Source organism: Dunckerocampus dactyliophorus, chromosome 10, assembly GCF_027744805.1.
Source record: "Dunckerocampus dactyliophorus isolate RoL2022-P2 chromosome 10, RoL_Ddac_1.1, whole genome shotgun sequence".
Taxonomy (NCBI): domain Eukaryota; kingdom Metazoa; phylum Chordata; class Actinopteri; order Syngnathiformes; family Syngnathidae; genus Dunckerocampus; species Dunckerocampus dactyliophorus.
The window spans coordinates 20,012,124-20,029,908 of record NC_072828.1 but is presented as its reverse complement, the minus strand read 5'-3'; the positions used below and the strand labels follow the sequence as shown (position 1 = coordinate 20,029,908).

The following is a 17,785-nucleotide window of genomic DNA, read 5'->3' as shown; positions in this document are numbered from 1 at the left end:
TTTTTCTCAACTTAATATCCAGTAAAAGCAGACATGCCATCTTTAAAAGACAGATTGACTCTGGAAATCCTGTGGTTAATCTGCTATCTGTCCGTGTTTGTATGTGAGCACTCAGATCAGCTGTACTTCCCATGTGACTGTCAGTGTAATCCTTATTACACTGACTTACGTAACTCCATAAACCACTACCACAGCAGTCGACATGATTTTTAGTATTTTATTTTAGAGACACAAACTCCTTTTGGCAGATCAACCTCAAAAAACAAGGTGCCTTACAGTTTGGCCCAGGAAGGAAGACATCCATATGACTGCATATATAAAGCATTTTTAAGCTTATACACAATCACTACTTGTTGAAATGCTGTGTGCCTGAGCATGTGTGTGTCACAGACAGCAGCAGTGATCTCTAATGGCCTTGACGTCTGTCATAGAAATGGATGGCAAGGTACCGGATAACGCCTGGCTGCTTTCCCAGATTTGTATTAGAACATCAGATATACAGCATATTACAAGTGCTTTCACCAAACACATTTATTCACTAGATGGTTTGGTAGTAAAATAAAACATTTTACCTTAAATTATTATTTTACCATCCTTAAACATGGTTAATCAGATATATTCCTGTTGGATTATTTTTGCTAATGGATGAGTTGTGTTTATCCATCCATCCATCTTCTGCGCCACTTATCGGGTATGCTGGAGCCTATCCCAGCTGACTTCAGGCGAGAGGAGGGGTACACCCTGGACTGGTCGCCAGTCAATCACAGGGAAATCACAGTAATACATCCTTTAAATGAAGGACATGCATGATACATAATGGGATACTGCAGATATTCTCTTGCCTTCCCGCCCTCTTGGTCAGTGTGTACAGTATTGGACAGAGTTAATCCCCCAGGCCTGTTTAACCATGCCTTCGCTGATCCTCTTTGTAAATACACCAGCGCTAAGTGGCTTTCAATTATTACCACCAAGTGCCCCTATTAGTATTAATAGGCTTAGGACAAGTTCTCCATCTCTGAGTTGACTTCCTGTCTCTCTGTAATGGTTGCTCACTCAGGCTTTGGATCCCACTTTGTATGTGTGTATATGAATGTCTTATTGCATTAGAGGAAACATCTATCTCTCTGTGGGAAACATGGCTCTCAGGAATGGAGCTGAAATCGCGTTCGTGCCTCTGAGCAATTTAGAAAATGAATGGTCTGGCTTCTAGACTGGATGGGTGGGCCAAATGCCAAATGGCCATTTGTCTGTCAAAACAATAATAAAAAGAATAAATTAAATTATGTGTGGTTTCTTCAGTCCAATCAGTCCAATAATGATAATGGAAACATATTTTCTATATTTTCAATTTGCTCTGTGACAGAAATGTAATGTTTGGTGTCAGTCTCCCTCTTGAGGGTGATCTATGGTATTGCATCTTCAAGGAGACTTCAGAGTAATGTTGTAAGGCAACACAATGGCAATCAGTGTATTGTATATATCGTTGGTGTTGTTTATTATTGTCAATTTAAGAAATTGGGTGATTTATTTATTTTTCTCCGGTGAATGGTGACCCAGCGAAAGGGGGAAGGAAGCTCCTAATTCCCTTCATTTGGCCCAGTCATGGTTGAAAACAGAGGCAAAGTGAATAATGACAGGTTATATGATTAAACTCATATTCTGGCCATTTTATATTTTACATATTTTTTAAAAATAAAACACCAAATTATTTAGAAGGACTAAAGAATATTTTAGGGAAGCCTCAACACCCCTAAAATAAACCTAATGACAGCACTGGTAGAAAATACGTTTGTTTGAAAAAGATTGTAGCTGAATAAAACAGGGTCTTCAATATCATTTTTATGTGTTTATTTTTTATATGATTATAACCCCTCAAAGGTAAATTCACTTTACATTCTGCTGTATACATATTGTGTACATATTCTGCTGCACACCACAGAGAACCAAACCACACATTTGCATGCATGAAAGGAGAGATGTCCAAGTCACTGCTGGTTGAGTGGTTGCCTCCCCTGCAAGCGGTGTGGGTTCAGTCACCCCTCAGTGATGATATGAATGTGAGTATGAATGGCTGTCTGTATGTGTCTTGTGATTGACTGTTGACAAATCCAGTGTGTAGTCCGCCTTTTACCCAAAGTCTGGACAGACCGGGACAGACCCCAGCTTTCCGCAACACTGAACAGGATAAAGTGGTAGAAAATGGATGGAGTAAGAGTTAGAGTAATGTATGAAAAGTGTTTAGTGAGAAAGCTCCCAGAAAACGTCAAATTAAAGTTATAAAAGCTTTTTGTCTGTTTTATTTCAAACAAAATTAAATTAAAGGTACATTACAAAGATTCATGTAGGTAGTCTTGCATCTAATGGTACAATAGGCAGACTTGGGTTGCTTCCTCCTTATTTCTTCTGTTCAGTTTTACATAACTGAAGCCGTTAGCTACACTACTATTCACTTTTTGTCGTACAATATGCTTGGTTGGAGGTGGTGGATGGAACAGGAAATTATGTTTGACAAATATTGTAGATTAAAGCTGTAGAATCATAATACAGTTTGCAAGAGCACAAATTAGCATGTTGGCCACATAGTCAGGAGGTCATCTCTGTGTGGAGTTTGCATGTTCTCCCCATGCGTGGTACTCCGGTGTCCTCCCACATTCTAAAAACATGCTTGTTAGGTTAAATGGCGACTCTAAATTGTCCATAGGTATGAGTGTGAATGATTGTTTGTCTACATGTGCCCTGTGATTGGCTGGCGACCAGTCCAGGGTGTATACACGCCTCTCGCCCGAAGTCAGCTGGGATAGGCTCTAGCATACCCCCGTGACCCTAATGAGGATAAGCGGCCTAGAAGACCACAAATGTTGTGCATACGTGAGTCAAAGAAGCAGGAGAAAATTCTACATAAAAAGTACAATTCTACAAAAATAAAAAAAATCTACATTGAGTTAAATGGAGAAGCCAAAGTGGTTGTTGTCAAAGACATCATGGCTACATAACATGAATGTCTTTATTATGCGTGTATGTATGTACAGTATGTATGGTCTAAATCAGGTCACCAACACGGTGCCCGCGGGCACTAGGTGGCCCCTAAGGAACACAAGAGTCGCCCGCCAGCCTGTTCTGAAGATAGCTCAAATAGTACCACTTACCTGCGAGCTGCTTCTAAATTTTTTTGGTTTCTATTAATGTTTAAATCACACTTACATGTAAACTGGAAATGACAATATATTAAAAAACACTTTAGAAATGGTAAAAAAGACTGTTTTAGTAGTGCCCATTCTATTTTGTTCCCTGAAGTTAACATGCGATTATACGTAACTCACAATTACGAGCGCGAGATGGGCACATGAATGCACCAGGGTAGCCGAGAAGCTTTGAGAGTTGTCATAACACGGACCTTGTTTGTGATGTTCAACTAACAGTCTATAAACGTGAGTAACCTGGTTATTTGTCATTCATTCAATGCTAGACGCTGTTTGCACCGTGATATTGTATTGTGTTCCTTAAGCATCCAGCCGCCGAGCTGGTCACTAACTGTTGAGCGAAGTTAGCCTCGTCAGCATTGCTAGCATGCTATTTATATATTGCTAGCATGCTATTTCAATGTGTTTAGTGTACTGCTGATAGCTTAGATGTTATTTTGGTGTTCATTTCTATATATATGTCTAGGGAGGTGCGGTCGCTGTGTGTGACTGGCCAATCACAGAGCATGAAGAGTGAATACATAATGAGGATTTTATGACGAGCTGTACTCGTTTCATGCTCGTACTTGGCAAAAATGCATTATCCAATGGATACTCGTCTACAACCAATGATCTGGCTCATCCCTAATTTTAACGCTTTTATTACTTTATTTATTTTCTTTTTTTTATTGTTTAAAATACCATTTTCACATATTTTACATGATTTTGTCCTCTGTTTTTCTCTTGTTGTATATTAGCTTGGCTATATTGTAAATCACCCCGCTACCACAATATACAGTACTTCACGGTTTAAAATAAATAAATAAGTTACTTAAATTAATTATTAATGTATTCATATTAAAAATAATTTAATTAATAAATTAATTAAACGTCATGTATTCTTTTTACCAGACACATTAGGTGAATTTGCAGAGTATTGGTATCAGATCAGTATGGCCAATACCAGCCTGAATTTTACTCAGTATCAGATCGGAAATGAAGTCGGTGGTATCGCACATCACTAATCACTGCATACGATATCTATTGCTACACATTCTCTATTTTTTTCGCTCCCTATTAGAAAACGGTGACACCTAAACACAGGAAGTGAACAAACTGATCACAAAGTTACAGAACAAAGTTACTGTAAGTGTGAACATGTTAAACATAGGATGTGAACATTTTTGAAATGTAATTTGAAATGTAATTGCTAAGACATGGAGTAGGGCTACTTTAAATAAGTTCAGCTTCTTCCTACTCATTTTCCAACAACCATGACACTCAACAGTTACAGTTAGAAGATGCAGTGCCTTCTAGTGGCTTTTATAGCTCTCTGTTATAGCTTACTCTATGTGTAATCAAAGAATTTCATTCAATTCATTTTTATTTATTTAGTACTGTATTGCAACAAACATGTGCCAAAGCAATTCACTGTTCATATGGAACAATTTTAGGGCTACAGTGTGCTCCGTATTTAAAAGTGTATCGCATGTCACAATGAGATCTCTATTAATTGTCTATGTGTGAAGAACTACCTGTGATTTTCAGCATTTCCGGTCTGGTTCATTTCTATTAAAGTGCAACGCAACGCTTCTTCAATCTCACGCAGGTTAAATGTTAAGAAGTTTGCTGCAATGAGTGGAATTTGGTTCTACACTAGTCCGCCATGTGAACCACTACACTAACCAGTGGCAGATCTAGAAAATTTAAATCAGGTGGAAAAGTGTAAAGAGTGGTGAGAGGTCTAGGAACAGTGTTATGGGACATAAATGTAAATGGTTTTCAACAAAAGATCCACAAAAACACTTTAAAAGTAATTATTATATTGTGTTGATCAGTGAGATACGGTGAAGTTCATAGCTGGTGAGGCTCTGACTCCTTTGGAACGTTTTTTTATGTTAATGCAGGTTGCTTATGAAGAGGATAACAACATATTTGTTTTTGGTTTTGTTAAAATTTTGTTTTCAAATACTTCTTAGTCCTATTTATTTCTTGATTAACTGAAAAACATGTGGTCTTAAATTTTTATTTGTATATGAAGTACACGCACCCTATCCTTCTCCAAGAAAAGCGCCGATACTATGTTTTAAACATGTGATCAGCTTCTGTTGAGCTTGGATATATAATCCTCCATCTTGGCAGTCAGATTAATTTATTCATTCAGCAGAGCATTAAATAGCTGTATTGCATTTCACTTGTTGTTTACTCTAGCTGATGTTACTGTTTGTGTATTCCAAAAAGTTAAAACAAAGCTGACTCTTGGCTTTTCCTCTCTGTAGAAGGACAACAGCGACAAGCACCTACCAGGTCATGCACGCCCCCGACTCTTCATTTTCATAATGAGGTAGAGTACGGCAGCACCTCAGCGTATTGCATTTCTCTGTATTTAATTGTCCGATTAGCAAGAATAATGATGTCACACAGGGTTTACAAAGTCATGGCGGATAATAAATGCTTCTATAAACATGCTGACAAACAGAAATCGGCATCCAACTCATGCCCTCAAAAACAAAGAAATTAAATACAAATGAATAAAAAAAGACAGATAAAAAATAAAGAAGTTGCCCCATTTTTTCAATAAGGGGTGCGTTGGACATCCGTCTCATTAACATTTTTAAGAAAATGACCCCAATAGGACCCTGAAATTTCTGGGACAGTTATTCAGTGACTACCTAATCTTCACTAGTTTAAGAAAATAGAGAATGTCTTTAATCCAGCGGGTGTGGGAGGGTGGTGTCCTTGCTTTCCAATTCAACACAATCAGTCTTCTAGCCCAGTGTTTCCCAACCTTCTCTGTCTACAAGGCCTTTTTGTCATACCATGAGTACCTCCTCACTCATACGTGTTGCTAATTCTCCAAAAGTAGAATGTAACACAACTGTTCTGATGTTGCCGCAGTTGTGCCACAGGTTATTCTCTCCCTGGGGAAACTGGTTGTATCGCACACGTTCCATTTTATCATCTGGCTTAATATGTAATGACTGAGAATATTTACATATCAACTTGGAAATTAAATGTGTAACCCCTGCACATTGGAATCACAGTTCTAGCCAACAATGTTGCAAATGCTAGACGATCTTTCTTTGATTTGTTTCAGGGAGACGACCCAAGGGCAACGCTCAAAGGGTTTGGCCCAATTTTCCTGCTGGTTACTATTGACAGCGTATGAAATATTTATTCCTGATAGCCGTGCAGGGATGGCCAGAGCCAAAACATGAGACTGTTGACACCTATTACAAAATATAGATACTCCATCATACATCTTAGCCAGTCAAGCCTTGGTATAATAGGTCCGATGTACTACTTTACATCGAATGAGGCCATGTCTGGCACAAATAAAAGATGTATGTCATCTATTTAAAATCTCTGTCCATTTATCGTCCGATAGAGCTACTCTCAAATCTTCTCCCCGAAGTGATTTCATCGAGTTCAGAGTCTCGGAGCGTAAAATGAAAAATTTGATTGTATGTCAGTGTAATTGGCCCTTTCAGAGTCGGAAGTGGTGTCAAAAAAACATCCAACACTGTGTTGATAGAACAGGAAACATAGGAAAAGTGGAACAAAGCTGCGGTCTTGGAAATATAAAAAAAAAAAAAATGTTGCCTAGGAAGTAAAAATCTGTCACAGAGTTGTTGAAAAGAAGCAAAAGTATCGTTGATGTGTAAGTCTCTAAAGTTGTAAATAGCCACCTTAGAAAAGCACGGTCAGCAAGAGAGTGAGAAAAAGCATGATTATAGGCAATGGTGTGCATAAGTGGAAATATTTTATAGATCAAAATAACGCTTGAACTGAACCCATATCCTAAGTGAGGTTTTCACAGTAAAATTTTTTGTAAAAGGGAAAGTAGATGGGTGAATAAGAGCGTGAACCAAAGTCGTAAGACAGACTGACCTCATTATAGCCATGACGGGGGAGGATCGAAGGCTTCATATTGAAGCCAATATTTAAGAATTCTAATATTGGTGGCCCAGTAGCAAAACCTAACATTTAGTAATGCCTCTCCTCCTAGAGGCTTAGGTCTTTGCAAGTATTGTTTACGTAGCTTGTGGGTCTTTTTATTCCAAATAAACTCCAAAATGAAACTATTTAATTCACGGAAAAAAGATCTTCTGATCTGGACATGAGAAAGATTCAAATGTTCACAAGTGTTAGAATTGGGCTAAATTATCTCCCACTTTTCTATGTATGAGGTGCGTTTGTATAAAGTTACTGGGGTAACAGTGAAATTCACAACATGTCTCTGGGTAATTTCATGTGCATGTGTGTTTGACGTTTCTATAGTAACAGTAGGTCCTACTGACCTTGGCTTTTTGGGCCCCCATCCTCTCTCTACATCTTTCACTCTGATCCCCAGCTTGAGCGCGACAGAACAGCAGCTGCTTTGGACTAGTGTGTCTGTGTTCAGACATGCTGGAAACAGGTTTACCTTAGCAGATGGACAGCTTAGTCCATGGCTTAGCTGATGGTAGAAGTAGTCCTTCGCTGCTGCAGATATAACCGAACACGTTTCAAAGACTTTGCCCCTTGTGTGCGTGCGCATGTGATATGATAACAAGCCAGGTAACAGGTTAGCACATACAACTGTAAATGTGTATGCAGCTGTTATCAGGAAAACCTGTAGTTGAACCCTCAATCTCAGTCCTACAAACGGCCGTATGAAATGTGTTTGTATCTTATCGAGCATGCCTGGGTGACATCCGCAGTATCGTCTGCACCTGCTGTCATCCCCAACTGAGCTTTCACTATGAAATAATTTTAAAATTGAAGACATGGCACATTTAATTTCAGAGTGCACCAAAAAAATATCTGCTCGCATACTCTGCTTGTGGGTAGTGTGGGTAGACCCATAGGCCTTTGCAGCCTCCATGCCTGAGGTGGTAAACCTGTCTGTCAATCAGCAATTATAAGCCCTCTAATAGTGCGCTCTGTTTAAATGACAAGCCTTTCATCTACGTGTCTACCCTCTCTTGCTACATGACTTTAATGGCCCTGACATCATGTAAGCCGCAGCAGCTGGTTGTTTGTGTGCATGTGTCGGCGTGTGCATGTGCTTGTAGATGAACAGGGAGTTGTTGCTACCTGTATGGTGGTGTGGCTCTAATCCCTGTTTGTTCTGCTCCAGCACCAGAAGAGAATGTGCCCTCCTCCCCCCAACACATACACACACACACTCAGATGTTTGGCACACCTGCAGCCTCACATTCACACTCAGACACATTTAACTCGCAACGGTTGTTCCTCCACATTCATGGTGCAAAAGAGGATAGTTAATACATCCTGTCTGTACAGAAGTTATTTTGGCATCAGAAGCAGTGATTGTGATGGGTGTCTGTAAGCTAAACTTCAAGTATGATGATGCAAAATTACATTTGTTACTATACTGTTGTTATACCAACTGCAGTTTACAAAACCCAGCCAAAAACAATTTAACAAAGTTTGCACATTCTGAAAAACGCATAACATTTAAAGTTACCGTAAAGCACCGTGTATAAACCGCACCCGTGTATTAACCGCACCCCCATTTTCAGGCTCACGGCGGGAAAAAAAAGTGTTTAGTTCATAAATGCTTGCCAACTCTTTCATCTCAAATCAACATGTGTAAATTACTAAGCAATTTCAAAAAGAAGAATAAAGGAGAAATCTGAACTTCGGCATCTAGATCTTTAATATTATGGCTAAGCACAGATTAATAATAATAATAATAATAATAAAAAATCAAAATAAAGAAATTTGCAATTTTCAGAGATGTTTTGATATCTTTCACTGCTTCTCTTTTTCTCTATTATTATTTTATTGCATTGCTTCAGTGTGAATTTGAATAAACTCCAACGTTGTATTGTATTTTACAACTGCAATGTTTTAATGGAAGCTTAGGTTAGCTTCAGTGTATATAGAGATCGTTTCACTGTGTGAAAATACAGACAGCCGTCAGATAAGTTAGTTGCATACACAAGCATTTTCAGCAACTGTACAGCAGAGGGCGCTAAAGTCAAAGCAACTGTCTGACCCACAGACGGCTATTCTAAAATGGGCTTCTCGTCAATTTCTGCGTCTGGTCACAGACCTGTCATCGTGTATAAACCGCACCCCGATTTTTTGCTTCTTACCAGTGGAAAAAAAGTGCGGTTTATACACGGTGCTGTACGGTATGCAAGAAGCGAGTGTATATGAAGGTTTGTTGATCGAAATTCAGATTTGCCTTGATAGAGTCGGCGCATTGTTGAGTGTGATCAGAGCTGGCTGGTCTATTAGGCAATATAGGAACATGCTAAGGGCGTCTCCAGGAGATGGAAAAAATTCACCTTCAACATAATTATAAATACCAGTGGTGTGCAGTTAGGGCCAGCAAGGCCTTCTCTGCTGGCCTAACCATTACCAGAAACACTGACATACATTTCAACTAAATTGTAGTACCGTTTATTTGTGCCATTAAATTATATTAATTTATTCCCAACAGTCTTCAATTATTGTTATTCAATTATCATCTTATGCGTATGTTAGACTTTTTTTGTGCAATCAGATTTCAGCTCCATATCAATCTGCCCAGGGCCTTCAGTGTTAGCCTTTGTCACATACACACTATTAGCAATTACCAAGTTGTTTTTTTTTAGCCAATCAGACTTTTGATTCACCTCCCGGGGCCAGCTTCTAGGCCCCCAGTTCTGATTGGTTGATCAGAGCAAAGAGGCACGGCCCCAGGACGGATTGATCTGGTTGATCAGAGCAAAAATGTTCATCAAGAAAAGTTACACCCACAATGGCTGATTGAGGAGGAGGACATCTCTGGTGAGTAGATGTATTTTACTTAAAAGGTTTTATATCTTTGTAATGTTGTTAGATAAATATTGATTGTGAACTGTTGTTCTAGTGTAGCTGTTTGGAGTTGTCTGAAGTTTTAATCGCAGAGCCGTTCTATTTATACTTGTCACATTTGGCTGAGCGCCAACGTTACAAGCATCGATGTACCGCCCATCACTGGTGGATATTAGTCATGGACTTGAAGTTATTAGCAGTAACGTAAGTCAGGCATATTGGTGACTAAGAATCCAAAGATAAGGGGACTTATATTATTATCGTTAGAGTGTTGGTATTGCAGCAATCTTATGGCGGTCGCGACTAACTTCATGTGTTGGAGTCCCCCTCACTCTAAACGCCTGCATGGCACATTGCTAATGACTGCTCTGCATGGGCAACCCTGATTTGAAACCCTACATATTTACTATCAATACTGTATTGTTTTGTGTTTTGATACTGGCTTTCACTGTGTCTGTCAAAAAAATTCTGGCCGGCCCACTGAAGGCCCACCTACGAAATGCACCACCTGGCACTGAAAAATAGTAATTCGTATTAACTCTTAAAATGGAAAAGCTCACATTGTTTCAAAAGTAAAGCAATGACCAATTAATATTACTCCAAATGATAACAAATAAGTCCCATCATTTTTGTACGTAGTTTTGCGTATAGTTGTACATATGTAGGTATTTTATATAGCTTTTGCATAGTTACTTTATTTAGTTTTTGCATATAGTTATTGCTTAGTGTAAATGTTCCTTTATATCTAGATTTATTGTGTACAAACGCTGTAGTTATTTAATTAGTTTGATGTTTGGTATATTCATAATTTATTACAATTATTTTTTCTTTACTTATTTTTTATTTTATGGTAAGGGAATTAATATTATATTTCAGATTTTTTTGTATTTATTTGTATTTTTTTAACCATGTAAATTGGGTGACATAATATCTAAGATGAAGGTAAAAACAATGACATTGCCATATTAATTCTCTCTTCGGGTGCCACTTTGGGTAGCCATTCCAGTCATTCTAGTTCTAATTTTTTATTTTTTTCTCATGCGTCTTCAGTTGACAATTCATTTCAGAAAAGATTTGAAAAAAGAGAAAGCGGGTATTTGTTAAAAGGTACAGTCATTTAAAAAATAATAAAAAATTCAGGACTAAAATGATGGAACGTTGTGTTTCTGTAAAAGGAGTCAGTTTATGGAACAATCTGAATAAAGAAACTAAAGAATCCAAGTTTGATATCATATTTAAAAAAATGATTAAAATGAGTATGTTGAGGAAATATGAAATGTGTTAGTTAGGATTGACTATCATACTAAGGTTATTTTTATTGTGGGAAATGGAATTGGTTGAGTTGTAATTGAGGAGATGCGTAACCATCTGCGTGGCTGGCTGCTATATGTATATTTTGTGTTTATATTGTTGTTTTTAAATACGACCTTGTTTGTGGCTGAAAAAGGGGCAGAGATAATTAGACTTGTCTTCTTTCTGCTCCCTTTCATTCTGGTTTGAAGAGTGTTTGTTTTTATGTCATATTGTTTTAATATTGTTTGTTTGTTTGTTTTCTTCTTCTTTCTTGAATGAAATAAATGTTTTAAATCAAATCAAATCATTTGCATTTACATAAACCATAAGGTGGAGAGGGCTAGAAGTTACATACAGCTTAACCCATAATTATTCATGCGTGGTCCAATTTTTTTTTTGTAAATTTGTAGATGTTCAATAGATATTTTTATTGTTTCTTTTTTATTAAAATATTTTATTATTGTCATTTTATCTAATCATTTCCAGCTAAAAGAAATACATTTACCAAATAATCATCACAACCAACCAGCAAACAAGCACAAAATGCTCCAATTTTACCTAACATTTAACAGCTACTTACTGAAGAGTGTCAACTGTTATTGATATTTAAAGTCCAATGTTGCTACTTAACGTAGATTAACTCTCAGCTCAAGTCAGACTCAAATGTCTGGGAATTGAGCCGTACATACCAGTCAGTCAGTAGGTTAATCTGCAAGTCGGGTCAGGAGGGAGAAAGGGACCACCAACGCGCTACCCGTCTATCTCTCACTGTGAGTGTGCGACGGAGAGACGTTATCGTCCAACAACTTTGATATGAACTGAAGTGTAAAGATTTGCACAGTTTGTTTCACAACTTCTGTTATCTTCACTCACTGGAGTTATAACTGATATGGCTGCTATTGCTGCTCTGTGTGTGTGTGTGTGTGTGTGTGTTGTAAACTCTCTGATGCAAAACTTTTTGTCAGCCTGGTGAAAATAGGTTTTTGCGACAAATAACTAATACAACCCATCATTTTGTTATTGGGGTCATGTTTTCCACATTGTGACAGTTCTGGAGTATATCTAGCTTGCATTCAAGAAGTGGCAGTTCCTCTTGACCCCGCACAGGACAAGAAGTATGTATGTATGGATGATGTTGATTGTGGTTTTGAAAGAATCGTAATGATCATGATTGAGTCTTCCTACAAATTCTCCCCTTTACAAAGTTCTTGGTGTTTAAGGTCACTGAGGATATACTGTATATTCATTTGGCTGCTCGTCTGTTACATCCAGAATCAGGTGTGTGTTCAGACATAGAAAGACCAGCATGTTTAGCTGTCGCCTCTATAATGCACAGACCAAACATTGGTCTTACCTTCCTTTCCACTGTCCAGTTTGTTTTCATCCTCTCCGCCCCCATACCTTTTCCTCTGAAGAGGCAGCATGCCATGAAACACCCACAGTTATCAAAGACAAAGCAGGAAAGAGGGGGGGAACCTTTAAGGGTCCTTTAAAACGTGTCTGTCTGGAGGTGTGTGTGTGGGCAATTTCATTTGAACGGTCTCAAGCCTTTGTGTTTAGCTACAATATTACTGACAGAATGCATATCGACAAGTAATACACATTCCTTTTGAATTCTCTGTTGATTTTTTCAAGAGATTTTCAATTACTAAGATAGTAGTAATCTATACTGGTGTTATCAACTGTTTGGTTGCATTCTGAATTCAGCATTTAGTATCATTTTAGTGATTTCTCACCTCGTGAGAATGAAGGCAATCATTATTTCAACTTATCAAAAATTAAATACAATTTTTTTCACATCCAATTTTCTTCTGCGGTCAGCTTTTCCATGAATTGTTTCTCATAACAACGTTACCCTCAATGAAAATATCTGTAGTTTGCAGTTCCTCAGCTAAGCACTAGATGGTAGTACATATCCAGCAATCAGCTATAATTCGTCCAGGTTTATAGGAATGACTGTGTCGGTATTTATTACTGTACTTCTAGTCGTGAGTCCTAAACTATTTGAATGTCATACTTACATACTTTACATCTGGTCTCAACATGGGACCCACATTTTCCTATGGTCATTAAGTCACCAACCACTTTTATTAAAGTCAGACTAAACACATTTATTATTTATGTCATCTTTTTAAACATAAAAAAACCGAAATCATATCTGCAAACTGCATTTCAGCACGTTATCAAGGAATTGAGGATGAACATGATAAATGAACATGATAAAGTAAAATTAAATTGCAATAAAAACTTTAAAAATAGGTATATATATATAAATATTTCAGCGTATAGACAATCAAATCAAAATATTGTACTTAAAAATAGTAATAAAACTGTAAGAAGTCAGACAACTATATATTACATTTTTTATGTAAATTCGGACTAGCTGTCCGCAATCCACCTTGAATGGGTCCATGACCCACTTTTGGGTCTCGACCAACCAGTTTAGAACCAATGGGTTAAAAGGCTTCACAGAGTTTCAAAATGTAAAAAAAAAAAAGAAAATAATAAAATGCACGTTTTAATTGACCAATTTTCCTCCACGCAATTATTATGTTATAGTCATCATCAAGGGCTCTTACTGTTGATTCCTATTCCACTTAAATGAAGGTTTGCCTGCCGGTATAATAAAGGAATGAATGAAAAAGTGACAAATTTAGACATTTTTAAAAATACAGTCATTTTAAAGAAGAAATAGAAACTAAGGCCTTGCAGAGTAATACATTTTTAAAATGTTTGGTTGTAGACACTGCCTCCAAATGTTTCATCCAGCACCCTACAGTAATGTTCTTGAAGATATTCCTATTCCCTTTTCCTTCATTGCCATTTGCTCAATTTCCTGAATGTTTTTGGTATTTTGTTCTTGCCAATTGCAGACTTTCACCTTTCTTACTCTCTGTCTTACTGAGGAGTTTTTGTGAGATCAGGACTGGACTGCTGGCCAGTTTAAAACGTTACATTTTCCCTTCTCCAACGACTTGTCTGTTTAAGACTTCATGCTCTTCCATCCAAACCGAATCATCTCAGTGGATAGCACATTTGCCCTAAAATTCCTAGGTAATCCTCAGATTGTATGATTCCCTTAATAAGGTCAAGGTCTCTTGCACCACTTGAGGTGGCAAATCAGCCCCAAAACATACAGTCATGGATTTTTCACTACGCATAAGGTGTGTTTCCCCCCTACATACTGTATGCATTATTGGGTGTAGAATTTTCAGGGAAAAAAATCCATTTTGGACTGAGGATGTCACATAACAAAATGTGTAAAAAGTTAAGCACTGTGAATACTTTCACATTTTGCTCTACATGCTGTTTGACTGAAGCAGATGCTGTCTCTTTGTAATGATGTTAATCCCAGCCCAAAATGGAAACACACTCATATGCACACACGCATGCAGGCACAAACAAACGTGCACACACTGGGCACTGCACCTGAATCAATGACTTTTTCTTATAGGGTAAATATTAGCTTGTTTGGAACATTTTCTTTGATCTATTGTACTAAAATGCCTGTGTACAGAAGTCCAGGTTGACTCTGATGTCTTTTTAGAGACAAGACTTAAGAATGAGCTACAGAGGTTGAAGGGCCTTTACAGACTTGCTGATGAATGCAGAGGTTTTACTTTATCCTCACTGCCATTGCTTTCAAATATCCGCCAGGAGTGAATGTGCCTGTGTTCTATCAGTGATTGTATTTGTTTGTATCAGCCTTTTAAAAGTATACCATCTCCAAAGTCAACACATTCTGACACACTGATTAATACACAGAACTTCTGACATTTTCAAAAGATGAGGAGAATAGAGACAACTAATTTTTACTCCAGAAACTACCCCAACCAAGAAACAATGTTACCTAAGCCGGAGGTGTCCAAACTTTTTCCAATCAGTGCCACATACATAAAAACTGAAGGATGCAGCGGCCACTTTGATACAGTTTGTGCATTAAAGATGCTAAAACCAAACCAGTGTTAGCCAATATATGCTAAGCTATCTGAACAAAAGTTGAAACATGCATTTAATATTAATAATATTAAGACCACAACGGTATAGTTTGGTATGCTATAGTTCATTTCTTTCAGACATGCATAACACTTTACATTAAGGAACATCACGTGGTTACATTTGCATGAATTCATTTTATTTTCAGAATATGCCAAGGGCCTTACTTTGTACGACACAAGCTTGAACCATCAGGAAAGTCTGATGTTAAAATAGTCGACTATTTGATTCTTTCACCGTGTGGTTCAACTATCAACCTCACAGTCAAATCATATGAACATGTCATGTGATCAAGACTGAGCCATTCTGACTACACAGGGGTGCTCACGGCTGCTGCTGAGCATACATTTTTATTTAGAATGTCTTTGTAAATGTCTTCATAAAAATTTGTCTAATTTGTCTTAGTAAAATTACTCTAAATTTGTGCCTTAGTTCCTCAGTAACTACTCTACTTATTAGTTCTTCATTAGTTCCTCAGTAACTACTACTGTATTTTTGTGTACCTTATTGTAAAGTGAGACCAATTTTAATTCAAGAAATCAGGCTGCTAGCTGAGAGTTTTGGCAAGTTGTTGTTTTTCATGCCATGTTCCTATTTTATGTGCACTTTGCGGATGTGTAATATGCTGAAGTGTGATATGTCCACTTGCAGAAAGTGACGATTTTGTTCATTTTGCTTTATGTGTCACTAAATAAACAAAGGTACTGCTTTTGCTCACCTACCATGTTAATTTGTTTATCTGAGTGTTTTAGCCTTTTTCTTGGAGGTGGAAAGAATCGCAAATGAAATCTGTTTATTTGCCGGCGTTCCCAGGCCAGCTGAGAGACATAGTCTCTCCAACGTGTCCTGGGTCTTCCCTGAGGCCTCCTAATGATCGTATGTGTCCTGAACACCTCCCCAGGGAGGCGTCCGGGAAGCTTCCTGACCAGATGCCCGAGCCGCCTCATTTGGCTCCTCTCAATGCGGAGGAGCAGTGGTTCTACTCACTTTTTCTCCCGGATGACAGTGCTTCTCACTTTATCTCTAAGGGACAGCCCAGCCACCCCATGGAGAAAACTCATTTCGGCCGCTTGTAATCGCAATCTTGTCCTTTCGGTCACTACCCGAAGCTCATGACCATAGGTGAGGGTAGGAACGTAGATTGACTGGTAAGTTGAGAGCTTTGCCTTTGGGGTCAGCTCCCTCTTCACCACAATGGACCGATGCAGAGTCTGCATCACTGCAGACGCCATACCAATCCACCTGTCAATCTCACATCCCATCCTTTCCTCACTCATGAACAAGTCCCAGCGGTACTTAAACTCCTCCACTTGGGGCAGGATGTCATTACCGACCAGGAGATGGCACTCCACCCTTTTTCCAGGAGAACCATGAACTCAGACTTGGAGGTGCTGATTTATAAGTCATTACAGGAATAATTGTCAATGTACCTGTTTTACACTTTAGTTTTAGCATGTTGCCATTCAGAACAGTAAAGGCAGACAAAGGCAGACATATTCAGTTTGTGTACAGCCATATTTTTCTTAATCGTATTGACAATGTTTGTCTGTGATCAAATTGTGCCACAAAGCACGTGATTCCTTATAACAGAAAGACTTGAGTTGTTTCTAAATGGGTTTCCTCGTATGAAAAAAGCTGTAATGATAGTATACTGATAAACAAATAACCAAATATCCATCAGAGGAGAAACAACATAATTATATAATAATTTTTGAGGGAGGCCTGTTGCCATCTCGTCTGCTTGATGTTGGAGAGATAAGTAATGTACAGTGGGTACTTGCAAATTCACAGATTTAAGGTAAGAAAAAAAAATTATTTCCTCTGAAAATAGGTTGCTTTTTCAGCAGAAAACATATCTCCTCAATCCTCAATCTGTAATACTTTGTAATAATACAGGTAAAATGTAGAGCAAAGTCTACAATTTTGACATATTTGGGTCATTATGTGTTGGGTCATAATGTTTTTGTCTTTTCGCACTTTGTTCAGCGGTCCTTGAAGGCACCATAGTTGTGTGCTGATACTGGCTACACTGTGACTCAGATTCCATCTATTCATCTATCATCTTATATTATGATTCAGTCATTCATTAGTGTTGACAGTGGTACCTGGGCTTTCAATAAGCACTTAAGCAACCCAATCCACCTCCTAAAACCACCACCATCACATCACAGTTATACAAACCAACAATAATACAAAAACCCAATACAACAATGGTGGTATTACAGAATTGGGACCCGAATACCATTATTACTCAGGCAACAAACCCAGTTAACCGTTAATCTTCGAATACAGTCTTCCCTTGCTCTATCGCGGTTCACCTTTCGCGGATTTGATGTTGTGTGGAATTTCATAAGTGCTTCTCTTTTTTTTTATTACAGCCTGTTACAGGCCGAGCTTGGCCCTGTAAGAAGAATTGCATTGTGGGAAGTTGAGTGTCTCTGTCTTCCCTCTCTCATCTGTCTGCACCGCCCACTGTTTTATGGCTGTAGACCATTGTCAGTCAA

At 38.1% G+C, this 17,785-nt stretch overlaps 1 long non-coding RNA gene across 1 annotated transcript; it reads left to right on the top strand.

The window, feature by feature from the left end:
* The first annotated feature begins 3,364 nt into the window (after positions 1-3,364).
* On the top strand, positions 3,365-6,903 carry LOC129188844 (uncharacterized). Its single transcript, XR_008572704.1, has 3 exons — positions 3,365-3,428; positions 5,459-5,523; positions 6,277-6,903. It is a non-coding gene; the product is annotated as an uncharacterized LOC129188844 (long non-coding RNA).
* Positions 6,904-17,785: the final 10,882 nt, after the last annotated feature.